The sequence below is a fragment of the Phacochoerus africanus genome, chromosome 1 (assembly GCF_016906955.1).
Source record: "Phacochoerus africanus isolate WHEZ1 chromosome 1, ROS_Pafr_v1, whole genome shotgun sequence".
Taxonomy (NCBI): domain Eukaryota; kingdom Metazoa; phylum Chordata; class Mammalia; order Artiodactyla; family Suidae; genus Phacochoerus; species Phacochoerus africanus.
Genome location: NC_062544.1, coordinates 226164818 through 226189541, shown reverse-complemented (window position 1 = coordinate 226189541; position 24724 = coordinate 226164818). Strand labels below are relative to the sequence as shown.

Sequence of the window (24724 nt, the reverse complement as noted above, 5' to 3'; positions counted from 1 at the left end):
GAAATTGAGTTGAAATGAAAGTTTATTTTGAGAATAGCTATAGTCTGAATCCCAATTAAGTCTCCTACTACTTATGCAGCAGTGAAATCTACCTTGATTGGCTGTTTTTCCTCTGAACCCATGAAGGGCATCTGATCAGAGTAGGACCATTTTGCTCACTAAAGCTAGGCTGGTCCTCATGAGTCATTTAAATATCAGGATGAAACACTAGTAACAGATATCACTTAGAAAAAATATTTAAGATGCTCATGGACAAAGCCTTCAGCTGTGTCTTTCAGGGAATTAAGGAATGTCTCTTTCAAACAAGAGTACATGGCCAACTCACCAACATTGCTCTTTTCACTTTGCAAAAGTTGCATTGTTCTTTTTATCAATGGCCTTGCTTCCCTCCATAGATTTGATTCTGCTTCCTACATGAGTCGGGCACCATACCCTCCTGTTTGTTGTCTTAAGGGTCACCTCTGGAGAACATAGCATAGAGGCATTGCAACCACTTCTATGTGTGGAAAATACTGAAGCCTCAACCCTTTGGCCTCACCCTTCTGTTTGCCTAGTGTCATTAACTTATACTCCTGCACAGATAACAGAGAGCCACTCACTCTCCTTAGAAACAATTCCTTTCCCACCTCACTCTTCTCCAATAATTCTAGACTCCCTTTTTCCAGAGCTGGGAAACACTAAGACAACAACAATCTAAGTCTAGACATGCACAGATGTCGTTTTGACCCTATTTTTGCAGTTTGTAGTTTATTAAGGAGGAAAAAGTAACTCATGTAGTAATTAGTTGCAAATAACCTTCTTTGGTTGTGTAAAAGAATTATATAAACATGGCACATCTGAGGGCAAGTCTCTCCCAGCCCCGGTGGCTGTGCATTATCCCCTGGAGCCTTTAGAGGGCAGCAGCACACCGGCTGACTCCAGGCAGCTTGTCAGGCGAACTCCTCGCCAGACCAGAACCTTCCTCCTGGTCACCATGCCAAAGGTTGGTTTGCCAAGCTCTGGCCGCTTAGCCTCTTTCTTTCTTTTCAGTTTCTCTCTCTCTTCTTCTCAATCTCTCTCTCTCTCTCACCCTCTCTCCCTCCCAACCTCTCTCCCTCAATGTTAAAATTATACACTCTGATGAAGTCGCCCCTCAACCGGAAAATGAAAGCTCCAATGAAAAAGTTAGACGAGCCAACGACAACAAAGAAAGAAACTGGGAGAAAGGGGAAAGGGGGCTGGTGAGGGGGAAGGATTTAAGAACAAGAAAAGGGCAGATGTTTCGTAAATATATGCAAAGCAAAACTGGGTGTACCCTGAACACTTCCACAGAGAAACAGACCAATCATTGTGCACTTCCTCCCGCCACACTGGTGGAGCTCTGCATTCAAAAAAAAAGAAAAAAAAAAAAAAGAAAAGAAAAGTGTGGCCGCAGGCACCTGCCTTTCAACGGTCAGTTCTGACCTTCTGACTATCTCCCAATTGTCCAAAGAGAACAAAAACATTTTCATCTCCCCACTGCAAACCTTTCTGTTATGAGAAAAAGGCTGCTTCACAAACTAGGGAGGTGTTTTAAGGTGACAGGGCAGCTGAGTTAGCCAGCAGGATCTACTGGTTTTTAACTCTCATCATGCTGGCCCTGGCAACACGTTTTGGGCTGAAACATAGCAGTGAGTAAGGTTGTGGATGATGTTGGCTCTCTCCTTACCAGACCATATTGTATGGGGAAAGAAATATACATGAAAACATATTGAGGAGATGGGAGGTATTAAGCATGTTAAATGCATGGAAATTAACTAGATCGGTGGCATTTGATGTATAGATTTCACACTTCTTTGCACATATTGCACACATACAGTGATGGCAATGCTTGCTGCAACATATGGAAAATAAATATTTTATCTGTGCGAGTTCTCATCACTCTCTAGGGGCTGCTGAGAGGAGAGTATTCTCTTCTGTCTCCCTCTCCCAGTTTTCTCTTCTCGCTCAGTTCCCACCCTTTCCTGCACATTAATGTGCCTTTCACTTATCAGCCTGGCTGGATGGAAAAGAATTAGTCAGAACCTCCTTTTGATAAACAGTCATTGGATCATGACAACTTTGACCCATGACCCTCCTCATCAACCCCTCCTCTGTGCCCCTGCCCTGATTTTTTTTGGCTTGGTAACCATTTCCTTTCTCTCTTTCCCAGTGGTGCATGGAAGAGGCTTGGGGAGGGGGGCACAGGGGAGGTGGTACCAAAATACCCCAGTGGAGGTTGGTGGTAGACCTGAGGTACACCATCCAGTAGCTGTGTGCCCTAGGGACATTCCTTTGCTTCTCTGGGCCTCAGTTTTTTCATCCATAAAATGGAAATAATAGAACTTACCTTAGAAGGTAAGTTCTAAGGGCTGATGTGAGGATTACATGAGATAATTCCTATAAGTGAGTGGCACAGTGCTGGCACACAGAGTGCCCCGTGATGATAGTAGCTCTTTCACAGAGTGTCAGTTCTGTGGTTTTCATCATTTCAGCTATAAGGAGGTACTTCCTTTATCTTAGTAACCTTTTTAATATCTAGATCAGGGCAGGGGCAAATGGATGGTAATTGTAGCAAAGGCAGAAAGAATCTAGGGTGAGCAATCCCTTCTTCAACATTTGGATTTTACTGTATCGCCCTCCTGACACGTCTTTCTGCTCACATGTGGCTTGTTGCTGCTGCTCTACCATAAGCTCCTCTTGAAGCTGAGGGTCAAGAAAGCTACACTTGGCCTAGAGAAGCCCAGCAAACCTGAGCACTACGGTCTTTTCATTGAAACCAACCTTTGGCACTCTAGCTTATCAGGTTTTCTACAGTTTATCCTTTCATCACTTGGTCTAATGTTCTCAGGTCCATTTAAGATGTTTTCATGATTAAGATATTTTATTCTCTCAGTTTTTTTAACCTTCTTGGCAAGGTTGATTTATAATGTTTTTCAGTATATTTCTCTCCCTGTATCAGGCAGGATCTTGGCAAGAACCAGATGGCACACTCAGAGGTTTTAACCGAGGAGAGTTGAATGAAAGGACTCGATACTGAGGTAGAGAAGGGGCTGGGGACCCTCAAGGGATGAGAAGCACCAGGGACTAGCAGTAGAGGGAAGCTGTTAATCTCAGCTTTAAGCTGCTGAACCGAAGGAGGAAAGGTGTAGAGGACCCTACATCCAGTCAGAGCTGGAGCTGGGCTAATAAATACCTCTCCTACTCTCCCATCTCTTGCTGATCCCACCCTTTTGGCCAAATTCAAAGAGAAGCCAGAGAAGAAGGCAGCCTGAGTAACACAGTCCAGAGAGGTTGGGCTCCTGGGCTATGTATCAGGGCAAAGAATGGTTCTGGGGTTTTGTGTGTGTGACAGGGGTGAGGGGGAAACAATCGGCATACCCCTTCCCTGCCCCTGTTTATTTCACTCCTTTCCTCCCAATTATACTTTCTGGAAGGAAAGATATGACAAATAAAATGAAATCAGTTCTTAGTGTCCATGTACCTATTTTGTCTACTTGATATTTATGGGGGAAGAAAATCTACTATAAGGTCTGTGAGAGCAGGTATTTTGGTTGTTTTGTTTGGTGCCACACCCCTAGTCCCTAGAACAGTGCCTGGCACATAGTAAATGCCCAATAAATTTTAGTCGATTGATGCTCACGTCTGCTGTTCCAGACGCTTATACATACATAATCTCATTTAGTTATTGCAACAATGCAGGAAAGTAGGCAGGTTGCTGAGCACGGTTGTACCGGTGGTGTGGGAGTGGGTAGGTTTTAAAATCTAACACTCACCCCTCCCCACCCACCCCCCGGCCTTGAGATCTGGCCGAAGGTATTGTAAACCCACAGGGAGAGATGCATTTGTAATTAGTCCACATTTTTCTGCCATATTCACCTCATGGGGTTTTATACCCAGCCATTCTCTATTTTATTATTATTTGTCTTTTACATATGAAGAAGCTGAGTTTCTGAAAAGCAGAGACGGTAAGGATTAGAACCAATTTTGTCCATCCTCCTGGACCTGCCAAGCATGAATGTGGGCACTGGCATTCTCCAATGACAGAAACAGAGGTTACTGTGGGCTTCCCAGAGATTTTTGGAAAACCTTAGGTCCTGATTTCCGGGTCCGGTTCTGGGTTTTCTGAAGTATGGAAGGTAGGGGTGGCAAAGACTCCTTTCCCTCCCAATTGATAAACCAGGCTGAAACTTTGAAACCAGGCTGTATCCTAGTCTGCCTATGATACCTGCATCAGCATAGTTACTCTGTGATGAAAGAGCACTCAGAAAACTCCCCAGATGTGCAGGTTTCTAAGGCATTCTTTCCCTTGCACTTAAGGATGGATGAAGGTAATTCACACAAGCATGTTCCTTGCATGGTATAGAATGAGGAAACTATTTTGACCTTTTGTCACATCTTTAGTCCCCAACCCCTCGAATCCATCATTGGGCAGGTCAGTCAGATGGTTCCAGCCTTCATGTTGGCCAGGCCAGCCTGCCTATCACCTACACATCTGCCACCACCAACTATAATTCAGATGACTGACAGCATTCAAGGTAAAAAGCACTGCAAAACAACACAAAACTCTGACTTCATCCCTTTGGGTTTGGTTTATGCCAGAAGAGCTAAAGACATCGCACAAATGAATGTGAAAATCCTACCTGAAGCCTAAGAGGAATGTTAATCTTCTGGGTTTAGCATTTTCCAGTGACAGAGATGTCTGTAAAACACCATCCCATTACCTGCCTCACACCATACAGGATAACGTGTAAATACAACAGCCAGAGTGAGTTTTTGTTTTAAAACGTATTATTATTTTACATGCATAGCCTCCAAATAATTTAAATTTCCAGCTTTTCTTATAAAAATAGCATATCTTCATCTGTTACTTATAGTAATGACAAATGAATATGTGATGACTCCTTTTCATCAGTATTTTCCTGCAGGCATCGTATCTCCCACCTCAACTTACTTCTGCAACTTCACTTGCAAGGGTTGTACTTCCTTGTAAATGCCTGATATGGAGGGAACTAAGCCAGGTACTCAGAGCCATGCATCCAGAGGGCAGAGCTGACCTGGACAGGGTGGTTTAGAAATGTGGCTAAAGGACCATGAAGCCCAAAGGGTGGCCATGGCCCCCTGTAGCAGCAAGGAGACCGCAGCATAGGGCACAGAGATGCTGCTGCATCGCAGGTAGACATGGGCAAGGGAATCTTGCTTACACACGTGACCAGTGTGGCGTGAAAGGACAGGCTGCAGCGCGATTCAACGGAGTGGCACAGAAAGGTGGTGAGAGACAAATGACAGGGATGGAGCTGCCACCGCTTCAGGCAGAGGTGCAAATGACCAAGCAGAACAGCACCAGCCCCTGCAAGGTGTGCTCAGATGCAGCTCAGCACAGCCACCCAGTGAGGCGGGCGCCATGCTGCCCAGGGTGCACATTGCAGGCCAGAAGCTGAGAACCAGTCCGAGCACCTCAGGGCTGCGTCTGGTTACCCTGCTGCATTCAAGACATGAAGCCATCTAAAATTGTATCTGTTCTTACAATTGTGTAAGGTTTGCTTGTATGTTCTTTAAATTAAACTAAGCGAACTAAGAAGCCTTTTATTGGAGGCATAACATACTCACAGTAGTTCTCAAATAAATGGTGTCACTCTTCAGGTAAATCACTCCAAGACTTGGGCCTAGTGCAGATGTTCATTGGGGCAGGGAACAGAGAGAGGCTGCATCTGGATCAGACAAGAAACAAACAAAAATAAGGCTGGTGAATGAAGAGGTGATGGTGATTCTTCATTCTGATAGACAGAACTGTGAGGCGTGGTTGAGAGTGTGGTCCTGCACCTTTGCACAGAGCACAGCAAGTCAGGGGAGGGAGATGGAGAGGGTGGTTTTCCAGGCTCCATTTTCAGTGTGCGAGGCCAGCACCAGCCCCTGCCAGTGCAGGTGGAGCTGGCTGTGTGTCTTGAGCTGGAAGCCTAGGTGGACTTCGAGGACAGGGGAAGTGGGGGCAGTGTCCCTTCACCTTGCCTCAGCTGAAGCAGCCGACTCTTCCAGCATTCTCCATTCCACCGCCCTCTTCCTCCTTGTTGCTCTGAGAGTCTTAGCTATCTTAAAAATGCCCACTGACCTGCAGTATTTCTGAGTTTCTGCCTTCACTCCACCCTTCACTACAGTCTCTGTTTCCTGTCATATCCTTTAACCCTCAGGAGTTTGGCCTCGGGGGCTGCAGAACAGACTCCCGTCTTTGCAGTGCCTCGAACCCAAAGATCTTTCCCGCGGCCTTGCCCTTTTCGCCACAATGGGCCCCAATGACCACTTTATTCTAGAAACTCTCCTCCCTCCTCATCAGGACTTTGCCTCTGCTCTCAGTTCTCTCTTCTCTTTCCTTCACTCGCCTGCCTTCTTTTTCCCGTTCCCTAAATGCAGACATGCCTCAAGATTCTCTCCTCAAGCTTTGCCTACACACCCACCCTCCGTGGCCTCAACAATCACTTCTCCATAGAGAACACCCACATTGCTATCTTTAGTTCTCGCTTGTCTACTGGAGCTCCAGACCCATATTCTAAATAACTGCTAGTTATCAGTTCATTGATTCATCTGTTTGTTTGTGCATTCATTCATTGTTTACATAGAATCTATTAGCCACCTGGAGGAGATGAATAAGATGGGGCTTCTAACTTTGAGAAGCTCACATCTCCATTTATTGCACAGGCACTTATGAAAGTTTAAAGCAGAATTCATTGCCTTTCCTTCAAAATATGTTCCTTCTCCAGCCTTCCCACTCCCTGCTTTTGGCACCGTCTTCATCCAGTTACTTGAGCCTACTACAATCGAAGAATCTTCTTCAATTCCTTCTTTTCTTGTATTTCCAACATCCAATCAGATGCCAAGCCCTGTGGTTTTTCCTGAGGCTATGACTCAGTACCCACTTTTTATCCCAACAGTTTTATCCCTTTGTCACCTGTTGCCTGGACTTCTGTGAGAGCCTCCCAACTAGCTTCCTGCCTCTGGATCCTCTTACCTCTAGTCCATCCTTCGCACCAACACTACGTGAATTTTTCTAAAGCACCATTCTATCACTCCTTTGTTCTCTGCTTACTGGATTATATTCAAACTTATCAGCCTGGCTTTCAAGGCTCCTACAATATAGCCCCAATCTCATTTCCTACTCTTGTCCCTACAATCCATTCCATGCTGCAGAAATTCTACTCTTTCCTGTCATGATCATGGTGTTCCCTCCCCTTTTCCAGTGTCTACACAGAGCTCCTTTAAGATCCACTCACATATCACCTCATTTATGAAACATTTCCCAAAGGAAAGTGCCCTTCTGGACTCCTTAAGCACTTTTTGGATCACTCCGTCACATGTTCCATTTTTATGTTGTGTACCCTATAGTGTGTGAGGCTTTGCACACAGTTCAAATTTAAAAGGAATAAAGATGCTTGTTTAGAGTCATGGGAGCTGAGATTTAACTGAAAGGACCCTAAGGCTGATCTACTCTGACCCCTCATTTTTTAGGTGAGGAGATCAAGGCCACATCCTTGTTAGTGGCTAGGCAAAGACAACTGATAGAAAAGGTCACGCATCTCAAAATATCTACCAGTGCTTGCTTGGCACCAACAGACTATCAGCAGTGAGCAGACCAGAGAGAATGAAGGGTTGGGGTGCATACCCTGCATGGATACACTGGGTTCCAAAAAAGTGAAGGACTTTTTCCACTTATTCACTCCAATAAGCTGAACAAGTAAGTATCTTTTTATAGTTAAATGATGTTTTAAAAATGAGGGTGGATTTAAAGGACAAGGGAGCAAACCTTTCTAACACTATCAACAGAAACAACTGTGACAAATACTACTGGGGTGATCAACTCAGGGTGAAAAACCAGAATGAAGAAATTTCTCACACTTTGGAAAAGCAGTGGGTTCAGCTCAAGTTCTTGGTGAGAACATGCTGTGGTAATTCTATGGTTAAATTCATGGTCTTAGAAAAACACAGACTGTTGGCAATCTTGCTATTATGTCACACCAACAATTCTTTTTCCACCCAATTTTGCCCAGTATTTATCCTATAGGTTTGTTAAAATTTTCCTTATTTTTATTTCATTATATCACTAGTCTACTTGTAAAAGTGCACAGGTAATTCCTCCCAAGTCTGTTCCAAATTTTGTTCCTTGTTCTTTTCTTGTGGTAGAAGAAAACACTAACTGTTTAATCTCCCCTGTAGCTACATCCTCAAACAGAATCATTTTCTCTCACCCAAAGATGTAAAGCTCAACAAAACACATTATGGGGATAATAGCTTTTACCTAGGTGAGGAAAATAGACTTTTCCAGGGGACCTCAGTAGTGTTTGCTTGTCCAGAAAAGCTCAAATTTTAAACGTTAGCCTCCAGAACTACAAGACTTCATCTGCCTCTCCCAGGTGAGCTTGTTACTCACTGCTAGTCACCGGAGGGAAAACTTGGTACTATTCATCATATTCTCTTTGGCCAGTATGGTGGAGCCATGCTATGCAGTGAGATATCCATTAAACAGCAATACCCCAGGAGCCACATAAACAGAAAATTGGGCTCAAGAGCTCTTCAGTGATCTTACTAAACCATCACATGGCTGGACAGGTTTTCAACACTTTACCAGACAGAGCTTCCTTCTTTTTTTTTTTTTTCCCTTGGCAACTACATTAAAATGATAAAGGAAATTACCGGTCGATACGTCTAGTACATTACAGTGAAAAATCACCTGGAAGCATACAAATCCATTGTGTAATTACATAAGTATATATTTTAAAGATGTCTAACATTTGATGTAAATTGTGAATTTTATAATTAAATGAAAATGCAATTTTTTCTGTCCTGTAATCAAACTCCTCTTTCTCAGCCCCACATCCTCTGGCTATGATTTTCCTCTCATTTTTGGGCAAATTGTCACCTGTCTCCATCTTATTTCCCCTCTTGCCTTAGCACACACCCGAGGGTCTATTAATCAGAACTACTGCATGGTGTGTCATGTTTTATTGCTTAAAGAGTAGTTATACTGTAAAAAAGACTCAGTGAAAATGACTTCATGAGATTTCATATTTATCCTTCTCCAATGGCTCCCATATCCAATGCACTCAGTTTTTAAGTCAAAAGGTAATTTTGAGAGGCTGCTGGGGCCATACATTCGTTCCAAAACCTGGATGTCCAGCTGTTTTCTCTGCCTCTTACATCATCACTGTAATAAAGAATCTGCTCTGGGAGCCCAGCTGGCAAGGTTCTGGGTGGTGTCAGAGGCAGAGGAGACAGTGGGTCATTTCCATTCCAGACTGCTGTATTGTTGACGGCTCTGCAGTTCTGTCTTGGAAGCCCTTAGAGAGCGGAGCTGTTATGTAACACACTGCCACATATCACTGTAGGAACTTTCTGCGGAGGTCTCTTTTCAGTATGGCCATTCCCTTTCTTTGGAAATTACATCAAATCATTCTAAAATGACAGATGGGGCCTGCATGACTAAAGCTTATGAAACAGAGAAAGATAACAATAATTTGCTAGATGTCTAGATTTTGTTAGGGACTGAATGAGGAATTTTTATGTGTAAACCCATTCTTATTTAATCCTTGCAGCAATGCTGTGTGGCAAGTGTTAGTATACCCATTTTATACATGAGAAAAAGTGAGACTCAGTGAGCTCAATGAACCACTGTAAGATTAGAAAGTTGTAGATAGTGAGGCCAGAATTCAAACTCAGATCTCTTTGACTCTAAATCTATGCTATTTTTTCACCATGCAACAACTGTTCCAACACAGCCTGGATACATTTCTAGTTCCCACTGTGACCTCAGCACAAGAAAGAGGCTGATGCTGTTTCCATGATGGTTCAGAGTCACTGAAAGAACTGGGAGCATAGACCTCAGGTGAAGGAACTCTTTCAGAAACTCTCAATAAGTATAATTCCTTCCTAGCTCCTTTCTACTTGAAGATGAGAATGCCCTATACTGGTTTTCCCAAACTCTAATAAAGAAACGGATCACCCAGGATTTCTGATTCAGCATGTCTGGCGATGGAGTCTGTGGTTCTGCATTTCTAACAAGCTCCCAGGTGATGCTGATGACACTGGTCTGGGTACCAAGGGTCCTATGTTTGACACTCTCCTATCTACCCAGAGTTGTTTTCAAAGGAGGAGTTCAAGCTGAATAACTTAGCTAACAGCTTACACAGCACGACTGGCTTCTGATTCTGGGCCAGTTCGTCAGGTCATCAGGCATTAGACAGAATTCAAGGAGTTCCTGGCATAGAGCACATTATGAAAAAAATTGTTTCTAGATCCCCAGGGCTTTCCTGCCCCCCCCCCCCCACAACTGGAAATTAAAATGATAATGTCTCTAACATGTAAAGTTTCTATTTTTTACATTATTGTTATTTTTAACAACAATTATCTGGTAATAATTCAAATAACACCTTTCCTCTGAGAAATTCAATGAGCTTTACTAACCTTAATTGTCTAACAGCAATTCCCAGGTGTAGATAAAGCTGTCTCAAAGATCACAGTAAATTTAAAATTGTTCCACTTCCCTCCTTTCTTTGCCCCAAATGTAGTGATGAATTAGTGGTAAGGGGTTACTAATTGGCAAAGACCTACTAGCTCGTACTTGGAGGCACAGGAAATCTCACAAAGCAAGGGTAAACCCGAGAAATAATCAGCAGAGAGGCTGTTGTGAGGGCAGAGAATGTTGGTGAGAGAAAAAAGGAGAGAGTTAAAAAGGAGTTAAGAGAAAGAAAAGAGAAAATCAAATCAGAACTAGCTGTGATGACCTTGGATGAGTCATTTAACCTCTAGGTGGCTCAGCTTTTTCATCTGTAAGAAAAGGAGGTGGATGTTTATGATTTTAAAGGTCCCTTAAAATTCGAATAGTCCCCTGAGGAGACAGATGTGGAAATTAAGTAGCTCATCAACCTGTTTAACCATTAAACCTGTTAAGAAATCTGTTTGACTTTTAACTTTTTAACTAATTACCTGAAACAAATTCCCAAGTCTATATCACCAAGTCTATATCTCTCTGGAAACTGGAGAGAAAACCATTTAGTGAATAGGCACCAAAGGTATCATGGCCAGAGAAACTAGACAGGAACTCCATCTTCAGCTTTCTAATGCCATAAGAAATTTTTACGTAACATTTTTAGCTCCTTAATTAACCACTTTAATATCCATGTCCAGAAGAAGCACCTCAGATGGCTGGAAGACCCCTGGGACAGCCCTGCCAATCGAAGGTCCCACTGTTTTCCCTCTTAAATCTATGTTCATTTTCTCCAGAGAGACATTGATTCCTCTTTGTCAATTCACAAACTCTGTTAATAAGAATTGCACATCCCAGGAGCCTTAGTGCTGTGAGGTATAGCTGGTTTTTGTTTTTAAAATAAGATCTTTGGGATCAGGTGAGATGTATATATCTCAACGCATACATATATATGCATGTATACAGTTATATACATGTTTATATTAATGATGGTACTTTTTCTGATTTTATTGAATACCTGGTGATGGAAATTCCTTCTCTAAGTCATTTGATACTGGAATCTTCTGGTCTAGAAAGCCTGCCACGGGTCCTGGTTATAAGGTCATTTTAAACTCTCTAATGAAGATTCCAATGTGAGGATGATTTAAGGTGCAGCATATTTGGTATTATATCAGAAATGATGCACCTTGTATGGAGTACGTTCTCTGGACTAATCACTGCATTTTGTGGCTAAATGGAGAAACAAGCACTGAGAAACATCAAAATGGCATTAGCCGGAAGAACACACTGTCGCTTTCTCCCAAGTGAAAATCACTTCCCTTGTCCTGCCCCCATCACCTCCACAGTAATGTGGCTATCATTAATGAGATGCTCACTCTGCACATGTATTGTGCTAGACATTTTTCATATATTATTTAACTTTCTTATACTTGCTCTTTGGAGGCAGGAATTATATTCTATATACTATATTAGAATATAATAGAGAATTATATATAGAATATATAGTATATAGTATAGAATATATAGTATATATAGTATTATATATAGAACATATAGTATATAGTATAATATATATAGAATATAATATAGAATTATATTCTATATATTATGTATTTATAATGAGGAAACTGATGTTTAGGAAAGGTGCTTTTTTTTTTTGGGGCACAGACCATGAAGCTAGAGGGTGGCTAAGCAGGGCTCTAGGGCCAGGTTTTAACCACAGTGATCCAGGGCTTAACTCACACCAAGCTTGAGATCACTAAACCACTGGTCTTTTGCCTTCATTCCACTCCTCCTCATCTGAGGTCTGTATCACAGGCTTATGATATAGATTCTCCATCATGGTCCTCTAATACCTTCTTAAATCCATTTTTAACCTCTTTCCAAACCTTCTATTCTTGATTTATGTTTTCCCTCCCTACTTTGGTCAATACTTTAATTCAAAAATGCATTATCATTTTTTCAACAGATCTTTATCACCATCTTTTCCAGGACTTCTTAGCCCTCATTCTCATTCCAAATTACTCTTTCGAGGCCTCTTTTGACCTCAAGTGTTGCAACCCCAGCTTTAGAACTTCCCTTCCTCAATGCCTAAGGAACCTATTCCTTTCACCTGGTCCCTTAGTAGATTGCTGCTGGCTTCACCTGATGTCTTTGTCAGTCTAACCTTACTCCATGATCAACTGTTTCAAAACTATTCTTATAACTCTCTAGATTTCCCTTCTCCTTTGACCTTCCATGTACAGGGCCTCTTCTTAGGTTATTCAATCATGAATCCATGTCACCACTCACCATTTCCCCCCAACTCTTAGTACAAAACCCTACACATTCACACCACCCTGGATGCTCACTCCTGCTCAGTGTTTCTAAGTACAAGCCTACAGTAGTTTTCCTTCACATGTTTTACTTTATCAATTCCCATTCATTCTTCATTCTCTGTTTCAGCTGATGGCCTTGCCTCCTACATCAGTAAGAGGATCTAGACCATCCAGTGTAGTAAGCTCATGGCTCTCATCTCCTTCTCTAGGGTCTCTGAATTTTTATCATTTTGTTTCCTCAAGATACATTGATACCTTTTCTATATTCTCTTCCTATCTTGGAGGTTATCCTCTCTACTTCTGATCTTTATCCTTCCCTATGGTTCCATCAGTGATATCTTCTTCTCTATACTTGATGACATATCCATTTATAACGGTACTACATTAACCATCACGATATAGTGTTTTTACTCTGTCATCCACTCCTGCCCTTCAAAATCTTTCCAGGTGGTATGTCTCAAAGTGAATTTTACAGAACATTAGAACTTCAAGATGAACCTCAAAAAAAGTTCCTTGAAAAAATAAATGCAGGAAATGCTGAATACCCTATATCTCTCTTGTAAACTTATCATTCACATAAGGTTATTAAAGACGCTGATCCAAACTTATTGGACTATGGAACCAACCCCACTCCCTTGTATTTCTAATGGCCCATTTGTTAACTTTAGAATATGCTTAGAGAAAAGATGCTTTAATGGATTTCCCTTGGTTCCAAACACTTTAGCCTAGATATGTTAGTTCACCAAATCTATATCAAATAATCCCTCTCAGATTTCCTTTCTGTCAGTACTCCATTTGGTCTAAACAAGTTAACCTATAGGGTGTCAGAAAGACTAAGTTCATTTGTATCTGAGCCCCTGAAGATACCATGTTGGTGCCTTGGAAGCCCTCTATGGCCTTTTTCTTGCCTAGGCCTTTCCCTTCTTTCAATGGAAGGCCTTTCCCATATCTAATCGTGTATCTCTCATGAAAATTTTCCTTGTGAAAACTGTCTCAGCCCATGTTGACCTCTGCTATTCATTTAGCACTTTGATAAGTGGTTATAGTTTAACCCCTATTTCCTCTATCACTGGCGAGAATGTAAATTCTCTAGAGCACAGACCTTGGTTAACACATGGCAGAAACTCCAGCACCTAGGCTTGCTCTTTGTGCAACAGTAGGGGGTTATAACCATGTTCTGGTGGCTACGGATATAAATAATTGACAATGGGGCATGTTACAGCAAAACGTGACTTCTGTAGCTATGAGGGCAGTTGAATATGCTTAATGCCCAGGTGAATATAGGGAAGAAACACCACCCCATCACCATCATCACCTCTGCATATGCTTTGGGGGAATGAAGGCTAGATCTAGAAGAGCAAAGGCCGTTCTGTTCTCAGGTGAAGATAAGACTTTGCATTAGATGATACCAAATGGAGAGAAGGCTAAAATAATCTGGGACCATCAGAAGACCCACAAAAGGAACCAGTGGAACAAATGCTGCTTTCCAGTAATGAAATCATCGTTCATGACGTTAAATCATGGCACTTGGATGAAAAAGAAAAACCTATTTTCCTACACAGGGATGTCACTGTGCCTGGGATACAGAGTATGCCATTGTGCAGGGTGACAACCACTTGCAGGATGTCAAAGGACTGGATGTGCTCCTACTTTCCCATCACCTTCCAGCCTCTGTCTCTCTGGGCCAGTCTGGATTCACACTGCACCAAAGAGGTCCAGACAGCGTGGCTGCTACTAGCACAACATGTAACCCTCACATAATGAATGCCATCATTCCCATAAAGCTCTTCAACTGCCAAATCACATAGACCACCGAGCAGGTTTCAAGTCTCAGGTGAGTATGCAGTAGCCAGATATTAAGGGGCTTTGAGTTTTTCAGTCTAGATGTTTTCTGAAGTTAGGACTTAATGGATTCCCTAATAGTGAGGCTAGGACAAGAAATTTGGTCTCTTTATGCCTAGTCAGGGAGTTTTATTATGAGAGAAAGAGAGTATAGCTTTCTTCTTTAAAGCTGTGACAACACATGATTTTCATGTTTTGGTAGAGGATAAAATGCATTTCATTAAGGTACAGTCTGTGAAATATTTTGCTCCCTTCTTGGATAAAAAGTAGTATACAAACAAAAGATTTAATTAAAAATCATTTCTAAATGAGAATGTTTACTTAGGTTTACTTCAAAATAGGTAGAGGCTGTATTATACAATGGATGAAAATAGTAGGATGATGGTAAAAATACTGTAATAGAAAATACTGTGCTGGTCCTTAGTTAAAATTCGTAACAATGCATTAGAGTATTTATTATTAGTAGTAATCAATACTAAGTATTTTTTAAAACTGGAATTTTTATTGTGGGAGGTTACTGGGTGGGTAAAGCTAAATGGCTACTTTTCTCTTAAACCCTGTTTAGAGTTGCCTTTCTGGACAATTTACACATCTGAGAGTGAAAATGAAGAGTGGCCTGCCTTTTGAATGTGTCATAGGCCACTGTGTCAAGGCTGTTGTTTTCTGAGCGCTATGGGTAGCTTCCGTAGTAAAGAGACTTAGTTTCTTCTTTTTGTTGTAAAGTTAGCTATTTTACATTTATGCAGGTGAAGCTTGAGAGCTCTACATCTCTCTCCTGGATGTCACACTCATGAAGACAGTGGGGGAATACATTGGCGGCCTGCATTGATTTAGATCAAAGGCTCTGTGGTAGTTTCATGGACACTCTTTGCAAGTGAGTTCTCCTCATCATGAGTTACAGAGAGGTGAAGACTGGAGTAGGGGAAGAAGGTTTAAGTTGTCCAGCCAGTAAGCAGTAGGGCTTAATCTAAACACCAAGGTTTTCAGCAGAAAATTGTTTTTTTTTTTATCCCCCAAATGCCATGGCTGCCAACAAGCTTTTTAGCAAATCTGAGAAGCAGAGAACTAGATGGAGAATCAGAAGAGCTCCCTTGTCTCTTCCGGTCTGGTAAGTAAGTACTAGTTGTGTGACCATGGTCAAGTCACTAACTTTTCTGAATCTTATAAAATCACGGACAAGGAATCAATGAGTGACATAATTACCTTCCAGGCATAAAACATCTCACCCATAAAACGGTATTGATTAATGATGTGTGCTTGGCCTATCTCCCAAAATCGTGAGGCTAAAATAAGCTGATGCATGTGGAAGTGCCTTGCATTTTGTGAAGTATCAAATCAATGTAGTCTCAAAGCACGGCTATGGAGGAATGAGGAAAGGGCCCCAGTGTGTGTCCACACACACAGCCAGCCAGTCCTCTTCCATTCAGGTTTTGGGAGAAGCTGTAATAAAGCACTGGCACCAGCTCAAATCCTGCTCCATCCTCACCCCTTCCTGCATGCTGCAGAGTGTCACTGGAGCAAAGTTATTTGAGTGGGTGAGCCAAACACTCCAATTTCAACTCTGCTGAGTAGAAGCCACAGAGAATTCTGCGTCACAGTGCAGGTGACAATCACTGTTCCTCCAGGTGTGTCTGAAACACTGAGGAGACCCTGGGGAGGGCTGAACAGGAAGGTGGGGAGGAAGGTCAGACATCACTGCTCCCGAGGCCCAGTTTTCCCTGGCACACAGCTCTAGCCCACATGATTTCACCTGGCAGCCCCAGGAGACAGACAGACCCAGAAAGAGCAGGAGCCTCCTCTCCTGATAACCTAAGTGCTCTGATTGAAAGGCAGAGGGTATCAGCAGAAGGGCTGTACCGAGTCAGCATTGATTTCTCCAGCCTTTGTCTGCGTCTGGTTTCTGTCTCGTTTGGAGGTGGTTACTGTTACTACAAGCAGCATGAATCATGTCTCTGTTAAAAAACAGAGCTTCAATTGTCTTACATAACCCCTAGTAACTGAACGTCTAATAATAGCAAGCCATTTACAGGTAGAGAGTCTGTCTTCCTCCCAGACACACACACACACACACACACACACACACACACACACACACACACACACACTCTACTCCCAATGCCTCACTGTAAAGTGAAACGGGCAGGGAGGAGGCAGAGGGAGAAAGCGGACAGCACAATTGATTTTGAGGAGGGAGGATTTTAAAACATATTGAATAATCTTGCATCACAGGGCCTGATGACCAACATGTTTAACTAAACTAGTTTCATAGACTGTAGGAGACAAGCATTTTTTTTCAAAGTATTCGAAACAGCAAGAAACTCCAAACACACCAGACAGACACCAATTCTAGCATTCCACTGCAGTATAAGTCCCCAAAGACAGGAGAGAGTGAAGATGGTAGGAAGGGGGTAGAAGTTTCATTGGATTGGCTACTAGCTGGCACCTGAAAGGTTTAATTTTCCAAGGACTTTTTCTCCTCTCCTTTTTGTGTGGCCAGAGAGAGAGAGAGAGAGAGATTTCAAAGGTTTTTGGCTATAGTCATTGTGCAAAATTCCCAAGAGTGAAAAACAACTGAAAACATGGCTGTAGCATCCCATTCTGCTAACTATAGCATGTTGGGCACTATTACCTGAGCCACTTTCTTTGAGAGGGGGAACCGTGCATCTGAAGACTTGTGTTTTTCCTGTTAGCATCATCTCTCCCCTAAAAGACACGATTGGGTCTTTTCATATATGATTTCCCTACTCAGCTACCTGTTAAGGTGCTTACCAAAAAGCAATATAATAAGCGGGTTGAAAAAAATGACTCAAAAAACTATGAAGGTAAGTTCTCCTTTAAATCACTGATTTGATTGAGAAAATAGGCTCTAGATAGCAAGTTAAAAAGTATATCTTAAATATGACACAAATGAACTTATCTATGAAACAGAAAGACTCACAGAGAACAGACTTGTGGTTGCCGAGGGGGAGGGGGTGGGAAGGATTGGGAGTTTGGGATTAACAGATACAAACTATTGTACACAGAATGGATAAACAACAAGGTCCTATATATAGGATAGGGAACTATATTCAATATTCTCGATAAGCCATAATGGAAAAGAAAAGACATGTATAACCGAGTCACTTTGCTGTATGGTAGAAATTAACATAACGTTGTAAATCAACTATACCTCAGCAAAATTTTTTAAAAGTGTATGAGGAAAAAATAATTTAAATTTGTAACATGCATGTCTCCCTTTCCTCATTGCCTCATCATGGCCATCCTAAGAAAAATCACCATAGGCTATGTTTTTGCCGTATGCAAAATAGTAGCTCTAGATGATATCATATGAATTGGACCAGGGAGGACTTGATGGAAAATTACAGAAAAAGGCTATATCTTGCCACTCATCTGGGCTAGGACCACAGAAGGAAAACTTCCTTTCTGTTTTGATTGTTTAATAACATGAAACAGAGGACTAGGCTGGTTCAAACCAAAGAAAACCCTAGGACACACCCACTTGGAGAGCCAACACGCTCTTCGTGCTCTGCTCGCACTTCATTTATTTAGGAATACAAAAAGGCATATGGATATACTTCGACGTCAAAATGATTGCTTGTGCTCTCAAATTAGTTTTTATTCTGCCTATTTCTTTTTGGAATACTCCCCACATCTATAAGCAAAGAGTTTTGAATAGAAGGAGGAAAGGAGAGAAAGAAAAAGAATAAAAAAAGAGAAGAGAGAGGAAGAGGAAGGAAAATGACTAATGTCCTATTACTTCCGCCTGCAAACCTGACAGAAGTCGATAGTAAAACCTCTATGACTTCTATCTAGTAGTCTTTGCTCTGTGCCATTTGGATATATGGTCTCTGAAGGAAATGAGTCCTAGATTTTTTTCTCACAAATGCCCAAATGCAGAACAGTAGGGATCTTGACCACTACATCACCCAGGACAAGAGGACCACAGCAGTGGAATGTGACTAATGGGCTAGACTCTTCCTATTTCATTCACTTTGTGAATTAAATTGCTCTTAGAGTTAGTACACTTGTGGGCTAAATGTTTTAATAAAAACAACCATGAGGGAGTTCCCGTCCTGACTCAGTGGTTAACAAATCTGACTCGCATCCATGAGGTCGTAGGTTTGATCCTTGGCCTCCCTCAGAGGGTTAAGGATCCGGTGTTGCCATGAGCTGTGGTGTAGGTCGCAGATGAGGGTTAAGGATCTGGTGTTGCCATGAGCTGTGGTGTAGGTCGCAGATGAGGCTTGGATCCCACGTTGCTGTGGCTGTGGTGTAGGCCAGCAGCTGAAGCTCCAATTCTACCCCTAGCCTGGGAACCTCCAAAAACAGCCTTGAGATACCATGAAAGGCTTTTCCCTCTAACTACTGTGAATATATTGTGGAATGATTCCTACTTCTGGAAGAGTAGGTGGTTTCCCTCTTCTTCTCTTGGCCTCGAAAACCTGGCTCTTCTATGCATCTGCGAGGCAATTATACCCACCCAAAATTTCAGGGCACTATGTCAACCAGTTCCTTCCCAATGGTGTGTTTGGCACCTGAACAAGGACTTGGTGGACCAGACACATTTAAAATGTGAGAATGGGTTATTATATTATTTTGCACTGCAACAGTAAGAATATTTTGGGATTGTTGCTGACAAGTAGATCATAATAATCATATGTGATGCAACAAATCACATGACATTGTATCAGAAGCTCAGAGTTAATATTTTCAAATGACCTAGAGATTTTCTTTTTTTTTTGAAAAAGAGAAATGGTGGATGCTCCCCCCCCGCCCCCACCTTCAATAAGCATTTATTGAATGCCTATTGTCAGTGATGGATTCTTTATTCATAGAAGGGAGCTGGGCTATGCCAGACTCTCACCATGTTCTTTCTCCTCTAACACTGAATAAAATATCAGTGAAATACTAGTACAGCTTTTTTTGAATCTGATAGGCAATCTGGATGTAGTAACTGACCATGATGACGACAGCAGGAACTGGTGATACTGGCAGCAGTGGGAAGGACTTCCTTACAAAGTCACTGCAGTTTAAGAACATCTCTCAGGAAAAAAAAAAAAAAAAAAAGAAGTTCCTTCTGTTCCTGCTGTGGTGCAGTGAGTGAAGAATCCAACTCAGCAGCTCAGGTCACTATGGAGGCAGGGGTTCTATCGCCGGCTTGGTGCAGGTTAAAGGATCCTGAGTTGCCGCAGCTATGGCATAGGTCGAAGCCGTGGTTTGGATTCAATCCCTGGCCCAGGAACTTCCATATGCTATGGGTGTGACCATTAAAAAAAAAAAAAAAAAAAAAAAAACCTCAGGCACAATTCAGAGGTGGTGAATGCAGATATGGTCTGACCTATTTATGCATTCCAACAAACATCTGGAACTCTAGGACCCTGAAAAATCTAATCATATGATCATGCCATTTTTACAGGAATGATAGGATTCTTATGGGGGAAAAAAGCAGTATATTTATCTAGTGAGCTTCTCTGTATTTGCACAATACTTGGAATACTTCTGAGAACCCATCTTAATTTCTGGAATCATATATAAAAATATGGCAATTTATTATTATAAAATAAACCTCAATGAAAAGCAAAGTAGCTCTCTGATAAGATGTACAAAGCAAGGTTGGTGGGAGAAGGCAAAATCTGATTTTCCAAAATGACTGCAGAGAAACTGAAGAAATGACAGAGTGCTTTGGCTGGAAGGCATCAGACTGTAAGTCAGAGGATGTGAGTCCCCAGTCATGTTTGGCAGCTGCAGCAGATCTCCTAAGCCATCAAACTTTTCCCTAGCCTCACTTTTCTCATATATAAAGTGGGAGTGTGAGATCTGATGGTCTTTAAGATTCTTTCCAGTTGCAACATTTAATGATTTTAAACTAAGAAAAGATGACAGCGTAGTTCCCCCTGTTTACCTTGTTTTGGTGAACAGGTTGCTCTCCCTTGATCTCTGTCTATGTGGTTTGCACTGGGTTTCAGCTTTCTGGGTTCTAGAAGTCACACAGTAAATTTTCAAGTTATTTTTCCAGTGTACATGAGAAAATGATAGGGGAATAACTCTCTCTTTCTTTCCATACCAGTGTCTCTCCTCAAATAGGACTTAACATGCCCAACATAAAAACATAATCATTCTGTGCTTATGAAGATTCTTCTCGCCCTTGTCACAGGCCCTCACTCATGCTCCTTCAAGCTTATTGAACTGGGTTATTTCTATGTTTATGTGCTGGCTATGTCTCCCTCTTCCAACTTGTTTATGAAATCCCTGGTAAGAATAAAGCTGCAAAAACAAAAACAAACAAATAAAACAAAACAGCTCTGTTTGAATAATTTACTTCAGTTAAGGGGGTATGAGAGAACATTCGAACACTTGGGGGTAAAAAAAGCTTTAAAAAATACTTCTGTATCTTAGAAAAGACTGAATAAAATGTTATATCAATGATAGTTTCAAATGTTATTATTTTTCATTATGGAGAATGCTACCTATTGGGTGTACAATCTGGTATACGGACGGAGTTATTTCTCCCAATATTTCTCAGGCTACTGAGTCCTCAAAGCCAAGAAGGCAGAGAGCTTGCCGAGCTAGCTTTACATAGACAGAGGAGCCACAGAGCGAACCCAGAAGCTGGAGCTTATATCTTATCCTGTCTAGGCACTCCTGTCACTCATGACTCATGGCTCTTTTCTATCTCTGTCCTCTTCCTTTGCTGGTTTAATTCCCTTTACCTAGGATGCCCCCTATTTGCCTCCCTTTACTGCCATCCCACACTCCCAAATTCCCCCTATTTTTCAAGACCCACCTAGTTCAAGCCCCATTTCCAAGAAGCAACTTAGGTTGACCCAACTTGGAGCCCTGTGACAATGTTCATGGCTGACAACTGATAATTAACCCTTGTCATAACTGGAGTCACTGAGAGCACGTATCTAAGAAGGTCTCAGAGAACACTGGAGAAAAAGACTGTAAAGAGTTTCAGGATCCTCATAAAAGGAAAAAACAATGCTAGCTTTAAGAACAGGCCCACTATAGCAGCTTTGGCACATAAAAGAATAGTTGTAGCCTTGTAAAGAAAAGTTGTAGCTCTGTACAGAAGAGACATTTTTAGGATGGCCTGAACCTTTTTTTTTTCCCCTAAATAAAGGAACAGAGATCTTCTTTCTTAAAAGAAATGGTTAAGACACTAAATACAGCAATGTGCACTATCATGAAGTTTGATTGCATTCATTATGAGGCTACAATGTTAAGATTCTAATAGAAAGAAAATGGGGCACAGAATAAAAAGGCAAAAACAGGGGTGTGTGTATAAAATCTGAATTTCCTCTCTCCCCAGCACCCCTCAGCCTGATGGCCACACCATGTATTAAAGATAAACTCTGCCAGTGCCTAGCTGGGCTTCAGTGATGGGCCATGATATATTCTGATAGCAAAAGATAGAATGGAACTAAGAAATGCTGGATGCTGTTATACATGTATATGATTTTATTTATGTGTATATTTTTATATCTATATATACAAACATATATATTTGTATGATGTTTGGCAACCTCGCCCATGGTATTCCTGTGAAGTAGGCATGTGGTAAACATAATTAGCCCATTAAACAGATGGCAGGGCTCTGGCATATCTCACCATATTCTAAAATGGTGGAGCTGTGAGCAGGGACTGGGGAGAGAGTGCTGTTTGATATACGGGTAACTGCAAAGCTCTGTGAATTGCTACTTTCCTGAAGACAATCTGGGTAGGTTGCATTTGGCTGAGAACTGAGGATGATTTGGGAAGCTTTAAAAATATACAAGGGGACAACTTTTCACATTCATTCAGATATAGTATCTTCATTTTTACTTACTAGAGACATTTTTTCAAAAACAGCTTTTTATCTTAACTCATCTGTGTTCCAAGCAAACTCTCAAATTGCTGAGCAGATTAAAAAAAAAAAAAAAAAACCTACACGCCAAGTAGAAACATAGGGTAAATTAAAAAAAAAAAAATGTCTTTACAAAGTGCTCTCTTGGAAAGGATCAAGTTGAAAAGAGATTTGGTACCGTAAACATAAACACATAGCTATCACTGTAGCTCAGTGACCGGATACGAGCAAAAGCACACGTGGTGAACTTTTACCCGGCTGAAATATGGGGCCGTGGCATTGCCACTCCATAGTACAGATGGCTGCAGAGAGCCTGTAATCAGATATTCTAGCTGAGTTCTTGGTCAGTTGAAATAGGGCTGGCAGAAGTGAAAGGGTTACTAAAAGTTAAGACTTGAATTTACAAATGTATTTGAACTGGCTTCAAGAAGACATGAAACATCAATACATCTGGAGAATAGAACTTGCAATTGACTGTTCTTTACCATCTGGTCTCAAGAACATTTTCTGCTTGGAAGTTGCATAAGCAATGAAAAAAAACACACAAACAACTTCCTGTACCATGCTTTTGGTCACTTACAATGACGCATTACAAAGTAAACCAGCTAAATATGAGCAACTCTGCCTTACTCCAGATGACAACATAACATTATATAACTAAGATCAATGACAGAGAACATCTTTATTTTAAGAACTCTAGACTAGAACAAATATTCAAGAATAAATATCATTCCTTCTAAGGTGTTTGTCTTGAGTAGTTTTGGCTGGATTGGTTTTTAATGTCACTATGAAACCATGTCTCATTTTTTTCCAAATTAAAAAAAAAGAATAAAAGAAGCTATCCTGGGGAATGAAATGTTCCATATATATATATTTTTTAATGACACAAACTTGCCTTTTTAAGCAATAAAGTATGAGTTACACTTTTTTTTTTTTTCAAATAGAAAACATTTACATATCCCTGTGTTTCTTAAACAGAATAGGCTGATAGCATTTACATTTTTTCCTGTGGTATTGGGCCATCCTTGTAAATACCCATTGCTCCTGTTTTTCAGTTATAACACTTTTATTTCTCTTGAGAATCAGCCTCATCTCTTACTGCTCAGTCTAACAGCCACAGGAGCTGCAGCCTGGGATCCACTGACATAGCTCATTAGTGTTACTGTCCCAATTTTTAGAAGCCATCTCCTTCCAACCCTTTATGCTAGGTGTATTTTCTGTCTGTTTTGGATTGGAAAATCAGATATAAATGAGTGCTATAAAGACAACCTTGCCTGCAAGGGTTTGGTTGGAAACTTGGGGACGCTCATTTTGATGTTTGAAGGTCAAGGGTTCTTATTTTCAAAAGGGTTACCCAGAGATCCATTCCCAATCACTTTATTTGTAGGTCTCTGATCCATTCCATTTCACCCTCTCGATTTCTGCGGGGGCAATGTAGCTAACATGTGGTGATAACATAGAGAAGTAAAGAAATAGCATGTTTTTTAGGATAAGGTGGGAGAGTCTTGGTAATTGACTTCATCATGGGGAAGGAAGCAAAAGTATACAGTCAAGTTAGAAAATCTCTCTGGTCTTCCAATTTTCCCCTAGATTTTGAACAGGGCTCTGGCTTTACTGGATATTAGAAAAACATTTAAAAATCATAAAGCTATTTATGTTAACTTAAGCATTCAGAAAAGTAACATCTGATCATCTTTTTTCCCTTTCCTCTAAAGGAGAAATCAGGGTAATTCATAATCTGTGACAGTTGGGGTAGGGATTTTGTTGAAATTTACCTCTTTCCTAACTCTGAAAATAGGATTTCTAAATAAGCTAATAGTGGGAAGATTGTTGGGAGGGAGGGAGAAGGGAAAGCCTTGTTTAACCTCTAGGAGGGGAAAACAAAAACTTAAAATATTTAAAAATATACATACCTGATATGCTACTGACAATTCTTATTTATTGAAGTCAGTGCATAAGAAACTCTGTCTGTTAACACTTTGAAATCTCAGTTCAAACCACAATAAAATATTCCATGATTCATACTTTCAGGCAATTCAGATTGTTTTTTTTTTTTTTTTTTTACCAGTTTATCCAAACTGGTAAAGTTGTACAAAACAGACATCTTTGGTTTCCTATAGTTACATTTTTACTTGTTTGACTTCTTTGTTGACTCTTGTCATGTGCTTTTATGATAAAAATACTAAGTAAGTGCCAGGACTACTTGTTATAGATTACTTTTGGATCAAGAGGTTTGCGAGAAACTGTCAA

At 41.1% G+C, this 24724-nt stretch overlaps 1 protein-coding gene across 13 annotated transcripts in view; it reads right to left on the bottom strand.

Annotated features, from left to right (window-relative positions):
- ZBTB20 (zinc finger and BTB domain containing 20) overlaps positions 1 to 24724 on the bottom strand; it is a 799736-nt gene that overhangs the window by 47621 nt on the left and 727391 nt on the right. For 11 of the 13 annotated variants that reach the window (XM_047791839.1, XM_047791859.1, XM_047791849.1 and 8 more), the window contains one exon: positions 5608 to 5708. The gene's annotated coding sequence lies outside the window, so the exon portion shown is untranslated. Of the gene's footprint in view, positions 1 to 5607; positions 5709 to 20530; positions 23154 to 24724 lie in introns of those variants that run through there. The other 2 variants (XM_047791892.1, XM_047791924.1) reach the window with 1 other exon arrangement.